The sequence below is a fragment of the Bactrocera neohumeralis genome, chromosome 5, assembly GCF_024586455.1.
Source record: "Bactrocera neohumeralis isolate Rockhampton chromosome 5, APGP_CSIRO_Bneo_wtdbg2-racon-allhic-juicebox.fasta_v2, whole genome shotgun sequence".
Classification (NCBI taxonomy): domain Eukaryota; kingdom Metazoa; phylum Arthropoda; class Insecta; order Diptera; family Tephritidae; genus Bactrocera; species Bactrocera neohumeralis.
The window spans coordinates 12,907,260-12,927,692 of NC_065922.1; the positions used below are offsets into that span (position 1 = coordinate 12,907,260).

Below are 20,433 nucleotides of genomic sequence, written 5' to 3' on the forward strand. Positions count from 1 at the left end.
TATATACATACATATATAGGACATTCTTCCACGAGACGAGTTACAGAAAGCTCACAAGCATGCTCCGCGCTGAGCGCAAAAGCATTCAAGAGCAGCAAAAGCTCGCTGTCCTTTCGTGGCAACCAAGCATATATGCAATTTACATATATAAAATATTCACACACACACACGCACACTAATGTGAAGTATCTGTAGTAAAATAGACGAGCATTCGAATCACTGCTGCGCTATCATTAGCCACTTGCCTTTGGCTTTGCGAATTAGTTGCTCATACGCGAGCGCGTACGAACGCCAATGGCTGCCCCCCGCGCACCGCTGCCAAACGGCTGCTGCTCCACTTTTTTACGCTTTTATTTATTTACTTTTCACTTTTCAATTTTTTTTTTTGCTGTTTGTTGTTATTGTTGTTGTTTTTTAGTAGATATTTTCTGATGTGTAAATATATAGCTTTTATATATGTGTAACTATGTGCTCGACATTTTTGTTGTTTGCTTTTTGTTGGCGTTGTTGTTGACGATAACGCAGCTGTTTCTTCGACGAAAGCGCTGGCGACGACTCGGCAATCCCATCGTCATCGACCACGACGACGACGACGACGACGAGCACTTGAAATGTGTGTTGTCATTTTTGTGTGTGATTTAGTTACTTCGACACCTTCAAGCGCTGCGGACGTACAAAACGGGCCAAAACACTCTGAAAACACTCACAGAAAATACAACAAAAATTATACTCAAAGAAATTCAGTGTTTTAAAACGGTAAAAAGTTATATAAAATTGAAAAAAAAAATCAAAAATTTAAAGTAAAAAAAATTTCAAATAAAAAAATTTAAAAAAAAATAGTTAACGGTTAAAAGTGTTGGTAGCCGACAGTGTGTGTTTGTTGTTGCAGCAGCAAAGCTCATTTGTTTTTGCTGTTTTACGCCTGTTCGCTGCGGTGTTGCACTCACCAACGGAAAGGGGTAATGCAAACATACATATAACTAGCTTAATATTTACAAAAACAAAAACAAAAACAAAAAATATAGCTACCGACGTATGTGCCAAGTAAATATGCATATATATGTACATATGTATGTGCCTGACAGCAGTTGTAATTGCATTGAGTCGTTGAGAGGGGCCGCACTTGTCGCCAGCAATGTCGTGCCCACTGTCAACGCGCAGTAGTGGCATACAGCAACAACAACAAAAAACCCGAAATGGCAGTTGCAACTATATAAAATTTGTATATATACATATATATATATATATATATATATATATGTATATATACATATAGATATACATATATTTGTATGCATTTAGCATATAGCTAGCATATAAAGTATAAAGCATATAAATTATTATATAAAGTGCCAAAAACACACACATACATACATATCTACATATATGTATTTATGTATATATACAAATTGTTTTTTTTCATTCAAATGTTTGCACAAAAAATATATCCAATTTGTGTATTCAATTGCATTGGAATTTTGACGTCGTCGTATTCACCGTTAGCGTACGAACACACTCACCTGCTCCGCATGCCCCAGCCAGTCGGCCAGCAATGTCTTCGACGCCATCATCAACAATTCTCATGTGCATTTGTGTGTGTGTGTATGTGCATAATTGTCGCCGTCGCCATTAGAAATTGTCGTCATTGCCGTTGCCGTCGTCGACATGGCCAACAACAACAGTCGTAATCGTTTTCAATATTTTTTTTTTTTTTTTTAATTTTTCTTTCAATATTTTTTTTTTGGTGTTTTTTGTTGCCTCTCCTTCTTGCTTCGCAAATTCGTACGGCTTGCTGGATGTGTTGGTGTGTGTGCGCAGTCACCTGCCAACGCTACAGCTGTGTAGCTACATGATATAAGCATTTTTCGGCAGGCTTACAAGTGACAAACACACACATACATACAACTACACACATTTACGCACACAAATGCAACAATTTTAGTGCCAACAATGTTCGTCTTGCACTTGCAACGAAATTCATGTGGCCTCTCGGAAAATGCTGCAAATTAGATAATAATAATATATAAAGTTAAATATATAATATACTATAAACCTATATATAAATGAAAAATAAATAAACAAATATATAAATGTAAATATTCTTGCATATTTACAATGCGAAAACATTTTAATTGCTTGCCTCGTGCCTCATGTGTGTGTGTGTTGCGCTTTTGTAACGCTAACATTTCTAGTGAAAAACAATGAAAAATGCAAAAAATAAAAATTAACTGCTTGCAAATACAATAATTTAAATAAATAATAATAACAATTGGAAAATATATAAGACAATTTATCAGTTGTGCAATCATTTACTCAGGCGTATTTGCCCACAGCCGTGTGTTAATATGTAGAACACAAGCGAAATAAACGTGCAAAACGAAAGCAGTGTTAAAAATAGCCATAAAAAATAAATAAGTAAATGAATGGGAATAAAAAAAAATAAATAGACTAGCAACTGATTATGGTGACTATTTACTATTTTCTAGAAAGTTTTGAAAATTTTGAGGCAATTTTTGGGAAGGGAAGATGTTATTGAAAAGTTATTGGGATAGTTTTGATAAAAAAAAAATTTTGGAAAATTTAAAACTTACTGGAAAAATTTGAAAACATTTTTTTGGTACTCGTTGCATTCAAAACACTAATATTATAAAGATTAATAAGAACTAAAGCAATATAAATAAAATAAATAATATTTTAAAGTAAATAATAAAATAAATAAATTTCTGGCTGTATAAAAATAAATAACAGTTATGAAAAGAAATAAATTTATTTCTTAAATAAAATAAATACATATGAACAGCTGAAAAGTGCTTAAAAAATAAAAAAAAATGTCTAAAATTAGAAAACTATCTAATAAAAAAAATTTATAGAAATGTAAGAATATTAAATTAAAATTAATTAAATTTAAGAATATTAAAAGCTTAAAAAAAATAATATTTTTGATATGAAAATAAATAAAATAAAAAAAAAAAACAATTATAGAAGAATAGTAAGAAAATTATCTATCTAGTATCTACTAAAGACGAACTTTTGCAAAAGTGTTAAAAAAATAAATAAACTTTTTAAGAATAAAATAATTACTAATAAAATTAATAAAAATTTAAGAAAGTTAAAAACTATGCATTTGAAAAATAATAATATTTTTGAAATTAACATAATCAATAAAAGTTTTAAATAAAAAAATAAATCAAGAAAAGTCAACCTTTTTAAAACTAAAATTTTCAGTAATAGTTTTTTTTTAATATAATTTCATTTGAAGAAAAAAAAAATAAACTTTTTAAAAATAAAAAACAAATAAAAAAATTAAAAAAAAATTTATATAAAAATTTCAGAAAATTAAAAAATGTTTTTTTAAAAATCATATTTTTGAAATTAAAATTTAAGAAAAAGTATTAATATTAGAAAGGTAAAAACGAAGTATTTAAGAAAAATAAAATTTTCGAAAATAATTTTCTTTATTTAAGTTAAAACTTAAAATTTGCATTAATTTCATTAGTATTTCTTTTATGCTTCACAAGTTTATTTACTTTTTTTCCTTCATTTGAAATTAAAAAAAAAAATATTTTCGAAAATAATGCATTTTTAAAAAATAATATTTTTGACATTAAAATAACCAATAAAATTTAGGAGGAAGTATAAATATTACAAAAGTAAAAACTAAGTTTTTTTTAATAAAATTTTCGAAAATAATAAAAAACTTAAATTTTCATTAATTTTATTAGTATTTCTTGTATGCTTAAAAAGTTTCTTTACTTTTTTCCTTCATATGCAATTAAATAAAAAAATATATATTTTCGAAAATAATGCATTTTTAAAAAATGTTATTTTTGAAATTAAAATAACCAATAAAATTTATGAAGAAGTATAAATATTACAAAAGTAAAAACTAAGTTTTTTAAATAAAATTTTCGAAAATATTTTTTTTTTATTTAAATAAAAAACTTAAATTTTCATTAATTTTATTAGTAATTCTTTTATGCTTAAAAAGTTTATTTACTTTTTTTCCAGCATACGAAATTAAATAAAAAAATAGTTTCGGAAAAATTTTTTTTTTAATTTAAACTCATATGAAAGGAAAAAAATAATAATAAAAAATATGTATGTATGTAGTATATAAAAATTCCCGAAAATTAAAACTAATTTTTAAAAATCATATATTTGACATTAAGCATCTTTACGCGGCATTAATTACAATATTTCCGAGTAACAGTCAAATACAACAAATTTTGCTACATTTTACCAATTACTTTATCTCGCCAAGTCCAAAATTCCTTTAATCACTCAAAAACTTATTCGAAATATCGCATAGTACAACGTACATTGACCGCGTCTCTACGCCTCTTAATAATAAATTGTTTATGATTTTTGGGAGTTTACTTACATATTTTCGACTGCCTATCAGTTCTGTTTGGTTTCAAGTTGATTTTCAGCGGAAAAATCACTGCGTATACGCCCACAAGCACATGCATATGACAAAAGTGTCTCAAATTACGAGTTATACTCTATTGAAGCTGCTCTTATGGAAGCAGCAGCCACAAAATCAAGGTCACTTATGTCTGCACATTTTTGAAAATATGTTTTTATCGTTAAATTCTTAATGGATCATCGCTTTCATCAACTCAATTTTGGCAGACAGCTGATAAATTGTTTATCTGTCACCTTAACTCAACTAGACTTTGTTAATTTTATCTTGAGTTCTTTTTGACTTTAAATATTTTTTAGCTAAATTGTTTTTTTCTTTTTTATGTGGTGACTAATGTTTGAAAATTTCCAATTCGGTTGGGCAATCAGATAGCTTATTTCATTAGATAATGTACTTGAAGGGTTTACCTGTGCTATTTGAGTGAATCCCATGATATTTTGAACATTTTGTTGGCATTTGTCAATCGAAAGGCAAGTCATATTTTGCAAAAATGCTTTGGAAAAAAAATTAAAATTTACTCAATTTGACGGAATAATGAGTCATTATTAACATATTTACTTTTCTTGTAAGTGAGTGACAAAAGAAGACTCGCTAAGTTAACAAATATATAACAACAAAACAAGAAAGCAAACACGGCTATTTGCGTGAGTGCGGTGAAGTCACAGCGAGTAAACTAGAATGAATTTGGAAATTTGGGCGCAAACATAACTCAACTATAAAAAATACCTAATATTTAGTAAAAAAAATTAATGTATATATATTTTACCCCGAGGCAATGTCAGGTTTATCACCTCCAAACCAATAGATCAACGTTTGTACTCAAAGGCAAACCATCTCAAGCCAAGGTCTCAGTTTGGAAAACGTAGATTTTTGCAGTTCAATTTGAGCTCGAAAAATACGGCTTCAAGTATTATTGATAATTAAATAAATTCGATTTCGAAAGTTATTATTTCGAAGATAAAACGGCTGAAGTTTGTAGTGAGACTCGCTTGAACCGCTGATGGATTGAATGTACTTTGCAGTTAAATTCGAGTTCGAAAAATATGACTTCGAAAATAGTTAGTAATAGAATAAACTCGATCTCGAAAGTTATGATTTCGAATATATGTAGATCTGCAAAAATTAGTGGTGAGACTCGCTTGAACGGTTGAGGGATTGTATGGACTATGCATTCGATTTCGAAAGTTATGATTTCGAAGATAAAACGGCTGAAGTTTGTAGTGAGACTCGCTTGAACCGCCGACGGTGACGAATGAACTATGAAGCATTACGAAATTCAAATATTCTTGAGACTTAATTTTCTCACCTTTTCTGTTTTTTAAATCACAGTCGATATAATTTGTGTTGCAAATACACTTTTTAATATAATTTATGAGCTTCTTATGAAATTATATTTAAAAAGTTTATTTTCGAAAATTTTATTTTTGAAAAAAATTTTAATATTATCTTTTCTTGTGTTTATACTTTTACTTCAATTTTATTGAGTAATGTAAACTTACTAAAATAAGCTTTGAGAAGGAAATGCAAAAAAATAAAGACCAATTAGATTTAGAAAACTTTAAAAAAAAAAAAAAACGATAAGGTGGCCACATTTTTCAAAAAAATAAATAAATGAAATTCAACGAAAAATTTTGTATAGAGTATAATTTTTAGAAGAAGATTACACACAAAAAACCACAAAAGAAAACTTAAAGCAATAGGGTTGCCACATTTTTCACAAATAAATAAATAAAATTCAACGAAAAATTATTTTATAGATTTTAATTTTTAGTACAAAATTACACACAAAAAGCCATAAAAGAAAACTTAAAGCAATAGGGTTGCCACATTTTTCGCAAATAAATAAATAAAATTCAACGAAAAATTATTTTATAGATTTTAATTTTTAGTAGAAAATTACATATAGAAAATCATAAAAAGAAGCCTAAATGCATAATAAAAATAAATAAAAAAATGGCATTTTATAGAGTTTCGTTTTTACTAGAAAAAAAAACTATAATGATACTTCAAAAATAGTGCATAAGGCTAGCAGAGAAATTTTTAGAAATTTGAAAAATATTACAAATTTTCTTTTAAATTCCAAAAAAGTTTGTAAGTTTTCCAATTTTTGCGTATTGAAACTTATAAATCAGTTTTCGATTTTAAAATATTTTAAATAATAGCGTAATTCATACAAAAGTTTCGTGCAGAGTTGCCATATATTGAATATTGAAATATTAATAAAAACAACTTTAGAAAGTTATGTAGCAAAGTTCAAAGCGTTTATTTTAATTCATTAGTGAAAATGTTTTTTAGAATGAAAAAATCAATTTTTAATATATGAAAATACTTAAAAATATTTTAAATGAGTCTAAAAAAATTAAAAAATAGTAATTAAGCACTTAAATATTCGAATGCATTAAATAGCAGTATGAAATTTTTCACATTTTAATTTAATTTAATTTTTTTTTAATTGTTTAAATAGTAATTATGTATAATTATTTTAAAAAAATTGATTTCCTTAAAAAAACTAAATTTGCAAACTATATTTTTTTAATTACTTAAAAAAATTCAAATTCATCAACACTTCAATTAAATACGATTTAAAGACAGACATTAAAAAAATACGCTTAAAGCCTCGTTATTGACACACTAAAAAATTAACTTCATAAACAACATTTGCTGCGAACGCCATAACACAATTTAAACCCCATTTCTACTGCATTCGCTTAAAGTCAATTTCTTCGTGCTAAATTAAAAAATATGTGTACACACAACTACATGCATATATGTATGTATGTGTGTGTGTGTATACGAGCAGACAAACTTATATAAATACAAATGCGCGAGTATGCACGGCAACCCCTTCCAACGGGGACCATTGTGTACGGTTTATTTACTATTTCATTTAGCTTACGCTGCGCTCACTTGTGGGTTCTTGAAATTTGATTGGCGCTCAGCAGCGCTCTTGCGCGCTCTCTGGCGCTCCGGCCCACTCCGGCGCTAGTTTTGTTGGCGGCGGCGGCCCACAGCGCGTACTAACGACGGCACAACAAGCAGTTGGTTCTGACTCGGCTGCTTTTGGGGCTGTTGTCAGTCATTGATTGTAACTGTTGGACGACGCCAGCAAATGACGGTACAAAACAGCACCGCGCGCTCAATCAAAACACACATACATACGCTTAAATTATTCAAAAAGAAACAAAGTTTTTTCGGTCGCTTCAGCAGCGCAGTTGTTCGCCAAAATACATACCGACGCACACACGTACGCGCGCATAACGGCAAGTGTATGTAAACAGTCAATAACAACAACTACAATAACAACAGCAAACAGCCAAACGCCCCAGTCAGTGAGGCAGCCAAGCAGTGGGCCAGCCAACCAGCCAGCCATTGAGGCACTCAGTCAGTCGGTCGCTCGTCACTCGTCGCTCGGTCAGCTGTTTTGTGTTTTGTTGTCTCCGCTCGGTGTGTGCGCTCGCAGTGCGCATCTCATATGTAGCGGTGCCCGCCACCTTTGCGACTACATTTTTATTCGAGCATTACGAGCGCTAAGTGTTGTGTGTGTCGCGCGCGCGTCTGTCGTTAACGTTAAGCCGCAACTTGTACATTCTCAGTCGAATTTAAATAATTTCATTTTAATTAATTATAATTTATTTTATAGTAAAACAAGGCAGTCATACGTTCAACTAACAAAAAATCAAACACACAAACGCATAGTTTCAAGTTCAAATGCAAATTCAAAGCGTGGCAAAGTGCTTGTGTTGCATGTGAGTGTGTTTATGTGCGTACGCGTTGTCAATTGATATAAATATTCAGATTTAGTGCGAAAGTGTTGCAGAAAAAAATCCAACAAACATAAAAAATCATACAAATACGCGCCTAGATACAGCGGCAGCGCGCAACGGAAGTTCGAAAAGGCAAGTTTTATTAATTCCACGAAAGTCAGAGAAGTCGATAAATTTTTTATGTGGAATATTTCTAAGAACAAAATATAAAAATATATAAACAATAATATTATTGTGTATAAAAAATGCATAAATGTGTGTGACTTTATGTGTAACCGAAATATAAAGAGTTGCAAGTCAAGAAATATTGTCAGCAATGACTAACGAAAACTAATATGATAATATGGTTAAGTGCCAGAGTTATATATAATTTTTTTTCTAATTATTACTGTGCCAAGAATTTGAAGCTATCAGTAACTTAACTCGAAAAAAAGTTTTTTTTACTGTATTGGTATATAGTTTAAAGGTTTAGCACATAAAAGTGGCTTCCAGTGAAAATTACAGTTATTTTCGATAAAAAATAAGTGACTAAAATTTTTTTAATTAGAAAAAAAATGTTTCTTTATCTAGGATTAAACATATTTTTTAATTATTAACTCTTAATAAAATATACAATTTTTTTTTTAAATTATTAATTTAAAAAAAAATAATTAAAAATATTTTTTTTTTGTTTTACAACTTTGGTTTGTTCTAAATTTTTGCGTTTAAATTTTTTTATTAAAAAAAACAGTTTTTTTTATCAAGGATTAAAAATCTATTTTAATAATTAATTTTTAATAAAATAACTAAAGATATTTTTTAATTACTAATTTTTAATAAATTGTTACGAATAGCTTCGCGCAAATGACGCGCAACACTCAAATAAGTATTATGCCTTGTAGACAGTTTGATCGGTTGTTCGAATTCGTAGTACACCACAAAAAAAAAAATTAATTAAAAAGTCTTACTATTTTTTACCCACAGTGGTATATATCTACAATTGTTTCTCTAAAAATATTTTCTACAAATAACCGAAGAAACCATAAATCATCATGACTCCAGCACACTCATTTGAAGTGCCTAAATTTATCAGATGAAACTCCCTCTTTATTCCCTCTGCAGTAATATCTAAAAATATACATAAATAAGCGCTTATCAGCTTAAAGTTTCGACATTATTGCCAACAAATTTCATGCGTTGCCATTATGCAATTTTGTTTGTGTGCGTGGGCTAAACCGTGCAAACTACAGCAAAATAGGCGAAAATGACTTTAAAGTTTATGTGCAAAAAGTTAACCTTGAAAAGCTTATCGGCTGCTAGCTGGCTGGGGGACTGTGGTGTGTGGTTGAGGCTGCAGAGCAGTGGAAAATTTAATAATTTGCATTTCATTTTTACTACTTTCTTTTAATTTCTCTCAATTTTGTAACGTTTTATTAATTTTTTTTTATTTCTTAGCACATTTAAATTTTGTTTTTATTGTTTCAAGAAACAAAATTTTAAAAGTATTTTGTAATATTATTTTATATAAAACTTTCTGCTTTAATTTTTTTTTGATAACTTTTATTTTCAATATTTTATATATTTTTTAACTTTTAAATATTTTATATAACATTTTTCAATTAAATGATTTTTTAATATTATTTTATATACAACTTTATGTTTTACATTTTTTTGATAACTTTTATTTTTTTTAATATTTCCGATTTTTTTTTACTTTTAAAAATTTTATTTAACATTTTTAAATTAAATTTAAAAAATTTTTAATAACTTAATATTTTTTCATATTTATTAACTTTTATTTTATATAATTTTGTATTTATTTACATATTATTTTTTTACACATTTTAAAATGTTTTTAAAAATTTATTAAATTGAGTTTTCTATTTTTTATTTTATATTTTAACATTTTTAATTTTCTTAGTTTTTTTTTAATTTTTTATAGCAGTAATAACTTGTCAGTTTTTTAAACAGTAATATATGTATGTACATACGTGTCCAATCCATTTTTTAAATATTTATTATTATATTTTCTCTTTTTCGTTTTGATTTAAATTTATTTTTATGATATATATATATATATTTTTTAATTTTTAAACATTTTTTTTAAATTTTTTTAATTTTTCTAGTTTTATTTAATTTTTTTCAATTTTAATTTTAATTTTTGTAAATGTTATTTAAAAATATTCAATTAAATTAAATGTATTATAAGTTTTATTTAAAAATTTTCAATTGAATTACATTATATTACATCTTAATTTAAATAATTTTTTTAAATTTTTTATTTGTTTTTAAATTATTTTTTTAATTTTTTTACACATTTCAAAATTATTTTAAAATTTTTGTTTACTTGTAATTACAAGTTTTTGACTTTTGTTTTAAATTTTTTTATTTTATTTTTTACTTTTATTTCAAACTTTTTTAAATTTTTCCAAAATTTGTTAACTTTTAATATATGTATATTTAATTATTTTTTAATTTTTTGAACACATTTCAAACTTTTTATATATTTAACATTTTTTAAACACAATTTAAAATTATTTTTGAACATTTTTTAATTGTAGTTTCAAATTTTTTAACTTTTATGTTCAAGTTTTTAAATCTTTTTCAATTTTTTTTTAAATAATTTTTAAACATTTTTTTAACTTTATTTTCAATTTTGAAATTTGTCTTTAAAACTTTTCAATTAAATTAAATGTGTTTTTTTTTTAATTTTAATTGAAATATTTTTTTAAATTTTTTAATTTTTTTTAACATTTTTAACTTTTAACTTTTTTTTCAATTAAATTATATGTTGCTTTTTTTAATTTTTTATACAATTAATTTTTTAAGAATTTTTACTTTTTTAGATACTTTTTTATTTATTTTTTAATTTTTGCAATTATTTTTGAAAATTCTTTTAATTGCAACTTCAATTTTTTAACTTTTATTTTCAATATTTTTTATTTATTTTTTAGTTTCTTTTTTTAAATATTTTTACAAAAATTTTTAAATTTTATTTTCAATTCTAGAATTATTTTACATATATAATTACATATTACATATACTAAATATTAGTTGTTTTTGCAAAAGCAGATCTAGTAATTTAGCGCTGAGACTACTTAAAATAGCTACATTAGACTAACACTTTCATATTTTCAATCTAGATAAAAATCTTCAAAACTCACTGTTTTCTACTTCAACGAACACGTGTGAACTTCATCGACTCCACTAAATACGTAAAACTCCAAAGAATAGAAAATAAATTAAAATTTATCTAAATTAAGCAAACCACTGCTTGGCGCAGCTGTTTTTCTCAAGCGAGTAACACGCGTTGAAATGCAAATCACAAGCGAAAACAATTTATCTTTCCATAGTAAACATTTGTAGGCTTCATTAAATTTTGAAAACTGCTTTACTTTTTTGGAAAATTTCCCATTTGCAGCGCCGCGCACGTTTTTATAGGCGATTAAAGCATTTCGCACTTCGCTCGGCGCACTTTAAGCCACACACACACACGTACATGCACATGTATATATGTATGTGTGGCATTATCATTAAACGCTTATTCATGGAATTTGAATCGAACCACACTATCAGCGCTGAATCGTGCCATAAACACGCCGCGTTCAGCATTGACCGGCGGGGGAAAGCCCGCATCATGCCTTGGCGATTACGCGAAACTCTATCTGTCCATTCAAAAGTCCACTGAAACAATAAACAAAAAACGACAAAACGTCGCAAATCGTCATCAGCGGCGGCGGCGGCGGCGGCGCTTTATGGAATTCACATTTCGGTTGCTTTGGATTGGATTTGGCTGCTCTCGCGCGTAACGTAAACAAAGCAATTAAAAGTAAAGTAAAAGTAATTACGTCTATCTCTATGTCATCTCTAGCGTGCGAGTGTGTTCTGTGCCATTCATTCTTCATTCAATTTGTTTGTCGACAATTCTTTACAAAACGCCGTAGCGCAAATTGTTTGAAATGCAACAAAAAAAGAGACTGAAAATCGTTGAAATTTCATTGTAAAAGCAGTTAAAAATGAAAGCGAATTGTGTACAAAGCTGGCAGCATAGCTTTCATTATTTGTTGCGAGCTTTTGTTCGGCTCCAAATTGAGTGGCGTTGGCTGGCGCGCAGTATGTTGCCCGAGTGCAGTAGAAATGTGTTTGGCTGACAGTTAATTATGTAGATTATTTGGGGATGTGCGATGCTTGGTGCCTTTTACGGCTGCAGTGAATAAGAGTTTTGCAGAAATTTAAGAATTTAATGTTATAAATTTAAAAGATATGCCTAATACAGTTGAAATATTCCGTGTCACCGTGCCGTTCGATTCGTCACTTTTCGTTCGCTAAGTTTGAGCTCTTCACTGTTTCATTTCAATTTTAAATTTTTCTACACAAAACTATTGTATGATGTATATCGTCACCTAGAATGCAAAGCAGCCTATCTTCAAAAAAAAATCAAAAATCGCTGAGTATTATTATACCCAATATATAACTATTTTATAACCAATATAACCAGTATGGTAACCAATATATAACCAATATATAACCGTTTTATAACCAAAACTCAAATTTTGTTTTCATGTGAGTGGTTTCTATTGCATCGTTTTTCCTTCACATGCTAACTTAATAAAATCGACATTGCGTTATTTTGCATTTAAGGTTACAATACTATATAAGTACATATGTATATGATCAATTTCTCATGTTATAAAAGTAGACTTTCAAAACATTTTATTACTATTATTATTATTAAATATTTAATATAATTAAAATATGATTTAAGACCCAACCCTTGCTTACATTGTAACACTTTTTATATGCATAAAACTCTGCTCCAGTAACTTAGCTATAAATCCTAATTAAAAATACACTTATGACACTTAAAAATTATAATTCATTAGAATTTCATTGTTTCCGCGTGATTTTTGCTATTTGTGAAAATAGTATGAAATTAATATGCGCTTAATTTGAGGTTTGTGGTTTAACTGAAATCTGAGGTTGGTGATTTTTATGACAAATGCCACGTGATTCGACTGATTTAAGCAGAAGTTTACTTTAATAATTAAGTATTTGCGTTTTTTTCTAATTAAAATGAACAGAGTATATATTTTCATTATTCTTTATAACGTCAGCTAAAATGCAGAATAACACAAATCGATTTTCATACGTTTACAGGCGAAGGAAAAACGGTATAATGAAAACCACTCATATTGAAACAAAATTTGAGTTTTGATTATAAAATAGTTATATATTGGTTATCATACACTTAAATCAAACTTGAGTTTTGGTTATAAAACGGTTATATATAGGTTATCATACACTCATATTGAAACAAAATTTGAATTTTGGTTATAAAATGGTTATATATTGGTTATCATACACTCATATTGAAACAAAATTTGAGTTTTGGTTATAAAGTGGTTATATATAGGTTATTATATCTGAGAGCTATTTTCGATTATTATTATTTTTTTTTTTTGATATGTTATATATTGGTTATCATACGCACATATTAAAACAAAATCTCAGTTTTGGCTATAAAATGATTATATATAGGTCATTATGCCTGACAGCGATTTTCGATTATTATTATTATTATTATTATTATTTTTTTTTTATATGTTGTTTTGCATTTTAGCTGACGATATATCATATAACCTGCGAAATAAGTGTTAAATGAAAGCGAAAATAAAGCTAAAAGCTTCGTGTTCAAAGCTTTAGTTTGTGCATGAAATAATTATTTTCAAGTATTTCACGATCATTTATAAATAAATCTGCGTAAAGTAATGATGAAATTTAATAAAAAGTATTGACAAATCGAGATAATTGTATCACGTTTAATTAACAACTTTCGCAATTAGCACAAAAGCTGAAATTCTACATACAAGTATTAAATTTATTTATTTGATGAACAAAATTTGCATAACAAAAATCAGCAACTCGGCTTTTGACTCCATTTTAATGATGCAATATAAAATTGACTGCGAAACTAAGCTAACGACAAAATAATATATTAATTTATGTATTATTTCAAACTGTCTTAATGTAAAGTGAATTCGCTCATAAATCTAAAAACATACTGTTTTTAAGCAACGAAGTTTCGATTTAAAGCTGATTGGTCGAATCGTGTTAATAGAAGCAACAAAGTTTCGAACTTAACCGTGATTACTCGAATCCTTTTAATAGAGAAGCAGAAATATTATGTAAAAGCTTATGAAGCTTTCATTCTCAGCTGCAATTTTTGGTTTTGAAATCCATGCTGATTTTTGTAAGCAGCATATATATTCAATATTTTTCTGAAACTGAAGCAACTTTTCAGAGGTTGGCAAAAATATGAATTGCAAACGATTGGATTCTATGTAAGCGAAGTTGACAAAGTGATTCTAAAATTATTGTGATTTGATTGATGTTTATGGCATAACCTGAGCAGAGTCTATTAAATTTACCACGAAGCCGTAACACCCAGTAGGAAACGTTGAAGACCATTTAATATGCGTACTAATCTCTGAGTTTCTAAGATATCAATCTAAAATTTACCACACTTCATTTTCTTCTCAATAAGCTGCTTATTTGTCGAAAGCGCCGATATCAGATAACCATAAGGTATAGCTGCCATGCAAAGTGACTGATCAAGTTTAAGACCCTGTATGGAAAACTTTTTTATTTGTCATTCTAACTTCATCAAATTCTGCACAGACAATTGTGATCAAAATTACGATAATATCCGCAAAAATTGTTCAGATCGGTTCACTATGGCATATGGCTTCCATACAAAGTGACTGATCAAGTTCAAGTCCCTGTACGGAAAACTTTTTTATTTCATAAAATATCTTCAAAAAATTAGGTACAGATCAATATTCTGAAAATTTCGATAATCTCCGAAGAAATTGTTCAGATTGGTTCACAATAGCATATAGCTGCCATACAAACTGATTAATCAAGTTTAAGGCTCTGTATGGAAAACTTTTTCATTTGGCAATGTATCTTCACGGTATTTAGCACAGCTTATTGTTCCAGAAAATGCGACAATTTCTGAAGAAATTGTTCATATTGAACAACTAAATCATGTAGCTGCCATACAAACTGAACGAACAAACTGAAGGTAAAGGCCTGTTTATACCCTTATTTGCTATAAGAATGCACCTTTAAAGAGTATAGAGATGAGTGGTTTTGTTACTATATATGTATATAAATAAGATCCTGTTAGTGGTTTATATAGTAAATATAGCTTATAAGTATGCATCTGCTACAAAAATTACTCTGCTTGAACGCCATAATCGCTGAAACAGGTGAAATTATTTCATTTTAACTGCTGCTGCGGCAGCACCAACACTACAAAAGCTTTCCATCACAATTATCCGTCAAGTAATCCAAAATAAATACAAAGTTTACTGTTATTATCAGTGCACACATGCTTATGGATGTGAGCGCATGGCAAAGTATGTTGTGCAAATATTTGTTTTCAATCAATCTAAAAAAGCAGCATTATCAAAGAGTCTTCTTGCGACGGCCCGAAAACTTCCACTGTACACAAGTGTATACATACTTATATACATACATATATATATATAAAGTATGTGCATAAGCATTTACTTCCTCACACGCTTGACTTGATTATGAAGCACGCGTTTTTCGACTTAAATTAATGGTGCGTCGCGTAACACATTTACTTATTGGCTGCTAGCAAACGGCAGCGAACTATTTAACAGACCTTCAGTTGACACTCAATGATTTCGGCAAGTCAAAAACAACAGCAAAAGCACTACCTAAGCATGTGGGCATTTGTCGTCTAGCGAGCTGCTTTAATAGCAATCAATCTTTTCTGCCTGTAGTTTTATTGCTTTCTTAAGTTGTTGTTGTTGTTAATAGTGTTAAAAAGCTACTTTTGGTTAAAGGCCATTTGAGTGCATTACTTGCGTTTTGAAGATATTCTTTCGGAAAATTTATAATTACTTTTGTGTGTATGTTTGCAAACAGCGAAGAATTTAAAGCGAAACTTTTCAAAATTTTGCAATTTAGTGGCTGTCACTGTTTGCTTTTGAATCGGCTATGTCAACACCACGTAAATGCGATTTTTTTTTGTAATGTAGAGAAAACTTTTTTTATTTGGAGAGATATCTCTCCGAAATTTTGCATGTATTATTTTCGAAGACAGTGCTACAATCTCTGAAGAAATTATTCAGATTGGAGCAATATAGCATATAGCTTTCATACAAACTGACCGTTCAAAATCAAGTTCTTCCGTGAAAAACTTTTTTATTGGACGAGATATCGTCAAGAAATTTGGCACGGATTATTTTCAAGACAATGCTACAATTTTCGAAGAAATCATTCAAATCGGACCAATAAAGTATATAGCTGCCATACAAAATGACAGTTCAAAATCAAGTTCTTCCGTGAAAAACTTTTTTGTTGTACGAGATATCGTCAGGAAATTTGGCACGGATTATTTTCCAAGACAATGCTACAATTTTTGAAGAAATCATTCAAATCGGACCAATAAAGTATATAGCTGCCATACAAACTGACCTTTCAAAATCAAGTTCTTCTATGAAAGCTTTTTTATTGGATGCGATATCGTTACGAAATCTGGTGCGAATTATTTTCCAGAGCAACGCTGCATAATTCGAAGAAATTTTTTAGATCACACCAATATATGATATAGCTGCCATACAAACTGACCGATCAAAATCAAGATAAAGTTCTTTTTAATACACTTTTATGCTATAATAATTGAAATTGTAAAGGGTATAATGGCTTAAAGCTTCGGTGTTAATATTTAAGTTAATACTTTTCGCGGTAACGGTAACTAACGTATATAAATATATTATATAATACATTTGTATAAGTATATAAGCGCTGCACTCGGCTGGCGTCAAAAGGAAGTGCCACTTTGAAATGCCAAAAAATTTAAAATGCCGCATATGTGTTGGTGCTTACACATGTACTTATGTATATAAAAATACATACAAAAGCCAACACGGCTACAGTATCAGCTAAAAATATGCTCACGTGAGCTAGAGCAAGATATATGGCCTTAAGGTGCGCACAATTCTTGTCATTCTTATATTTGACGACACAACAACAGCAACAACAAGCAACAGCATTACTTACCTAAAAGCCAAAAACAAAGAAAAATGTTTCAAAATACCTTTACGGACACACATACATGCACGCATCCACACGCCGTGGAAGTGACGCGCGAGGCCAGCCGTATCGCATATGCCCAATCTGCGTTTGCAAAGTCAACGCAAGCGGGCCAACAAAAGGCGAATGATATTCCGATGTTTGTTTAAAAATAGGTCTGCCATTAGTAATCGATTCTATTTCGGCAGCCGGTAGTTGATGGAGATAGCAGCTACAAAGTCAAAATTTCGACTCAAATGCTGACAGGCGAAAATAAATGAATGAATGAGTGCGTAAATGCTTATGTAAATAGAAGTTGTTGCTGTTTTTGGTTTTTCGAAATTGAAATTTCTTCCAAATTCTTTGGCGTGTGGATCATGCGGAGATGGCGTCAATGTACAACATTGAGCCAGTGACAAGCAAGCGGAGGCTGCAGCGGCGGAAAACTATGTGGCACCTCAGGAAAACGTGTCGCTGGGAGATTACTCATTAGCACATGTCCATGTATATAGGATTGTTTATGAAGCTGTTGCATAATTTGAAATATTTGAAAATTAACAACTACATAAGTTTGAGTGGCATAACAGCTGTTCGAAGATTTGCCTCAGATCCAGTGTGTAAGGAAAGTGTAAGAAATATGTAGTTTCTTTCTCCCTCGCTGAACAATAGACAATAGTATGAATAAATTATTAAGCATGTACTATGCATATAATTTAGATAACGCAATTGCTATGGCTGAAACACTCTATTTTCGTTTTATGAAAGCAAAGTTTATTGCATAAATATAGAATAATTTTTCTCAGAATGCCTTAAAAGGCGTATTTAATATTTCGTCTTGATGAAACAAGCCTTTGAAAGAATAACAAATAGCCAATTTTTTTTTTAGTATTAAACATAAAAGTTATCGAAATTTTCGATAAATCGATAACAAGATATACATACATATATAATATATTTTCTTTACGAAACTAGCCTTTAAATTAATAAGAAGAAGTCAACTTTTTTTGTATTAATTGTAAAAGTTATCGGAATTTTCAATAAATCGATAACAACACTCAAAATTGAAATTTCGATTCATTTCTTAACATTTTTCGCATGATAAATTATTTCTATGATAGAAATTAATATTTGTGACCACATAAACAAAGTTATCGATTACTTCACTAAGGCTTCATCATATACCAAACATCGAATATTTATTCTCAAAGTACACAAAATCGTATTTAGCATTCTCTCGTGATAAGTTCGATAGTTATTTGTAAGAAAATTGTGACACACAAATAACAAAAGTTATCGAACGTTTGATTAATCGATGTCAAGTTTGCAAATTTAAAAAACGTTTGCTTTGTTTTAGCATTATTTATTATCAATTACTTTTATCGAAAGAAATCGATAACAATGTGAGTGAAAAAAACACATTTAAAACAAAAGTTATCGAACATTACGATTAATCGATATCAATTTTGAAAAATTGAAAAATTTGAAATCGTTCATTTTATTTTAACATTACGATCAATATTATCAATCAATCGAAAATAAATCGAAAACATTAAAAACAAAAGTTATCGAACATTACGATTAATCGATATCAATTTTGAAAACTTTGAAATCGTTCATTTTATTTTAACATTACGATCAATATTATCAATCAATCGAAAATAAATCGAAAACATTAAAAACAAAAGTTATCGAACATTACGATTAATCGATATAAATTTTGAAAATTTTAAAATCGTTTGCTTTATTTTAACATTGTTTATTATGAATTACTTTGATCGAAAATTAATCTATAAAAACGTTTTGAGTTGAAAAAGCGATTTCAATATTAACATACAAGTAAAATATTATAATCGAATTTCTTCGCACAAATACTTTTTGCACTTTAATTACTATGATGAGATAAATGAATAGTTGCACCGGTATACTGAATCTAAACTTATCGGTAATTTCAATTAATCAATAACCACTTTTGGAATTGACGTGTGTACGCATATCGATTAAATGTTTGCTAAATTGCAATGGAAAATAAAAATATTTGATTTTGTTAAAACACGTACTAAATAGACTACTAGATTTAACTCAATAACAAAAAATAAATGTATCGGAAATTTCGATTAATCGATAACAATATATGAAATTTATCGATTTGTAAATAAATCGAGAAAATGATTATGACAAAAGTTATTAATGCTCCAAATTGAACTCAATAATAAAAAATATCGAAAATTTGGATTTATCGTTAACAACATATAAAATCTATCGATTAATCGAAAAAATGAAAATTATTAATTTACTACGCAGATTATGTGAGCAGTTAGCTGCCTCCGATTTTAATCTATTTCTCAGAGCTTGAGCTTGCCTTGACTGGATTTACTAAAAAATATAAACCATCTCCAATGCTCTGCCCTCGTTATTGATTGTAACAATGAGTATACGCAGACTTTTTATGTAATGGAGCTAAACACTCACTACCAACCGCTTTTACGGAATATATGTAAATACAAATCTAGTTTTCCAGTAGAGTGGTTACTCTATTCCACTTATGACTTATTGATTTATAATCTATTTTCAAATTGCTTGCTGCTTCGCAATAATATATAAATAATTCTCTAAGCATTAATATACTGCATACATACAATAAATAATGTATATGTATATTATAGTAAATACAACTCGTTTTCGACCTTACTAACGGCGTATACAAATAAATTTCCGTTATATACAAAAGTAAAAGAAATATCATCTGTTATATTTATATAAATAAATCAACAGCCATATATTTATGTATCCTTTAAAGCACATAATGTGCCCGACCACCATACACACACAAACCATACATATTTACATATCTATATTTAAATACAAGAACAACTTGATAGAATGAAAATTGAAAAGAAAGCTTGAAATTCAACTTTCGCTCCCCCGACTACCAACAATGAGTTGTGTGTATTTAAATGGCTGTGCACACACACACTACATACATAAATACATATAATTTGGTATACACGAGTGTCCCACGCAAGGAGGCGAGCCTTTCACTGCTCCTATGCCCATTACAAAGCAGCAGCAGCAACAACAATTATAAGCATTTACACTATGCGGTGTGCTCAATGCGCACGCAATGCTTTCGCTGGTTACATTGTTCACAACAAGAACAAC

At 28.9% G+C, this 20,433-nt stretch overlaps 1 protein-coding gene across 8 annotated transcripts in view; it reads left to right on the plus strand.

Moving 5' to 3' along the window:
* Nucleotides 1-663: 663 nt before the first annotated feature.
* The window catches only part of LOC126759883 (protein Tob1), a 52,109-nt gene continuing 32,339 nt past the window's right edge, over nucleotides 664-20,433 (plus strand). Inside the window, exons 1-2 of one of the 8 annotated variants that reach the window (XM_050475063.1) lie at nucleotides 664-756; nucleotides 8,064-8,323. The gene's annotated coding sequence lies outside the window, so the exon portion shown is untranslated. The other 7 variants (XM_050475061.1, XM_050475062.1, XM_050475064.1 and 4 more) reach the window with 7 other exon arrangements.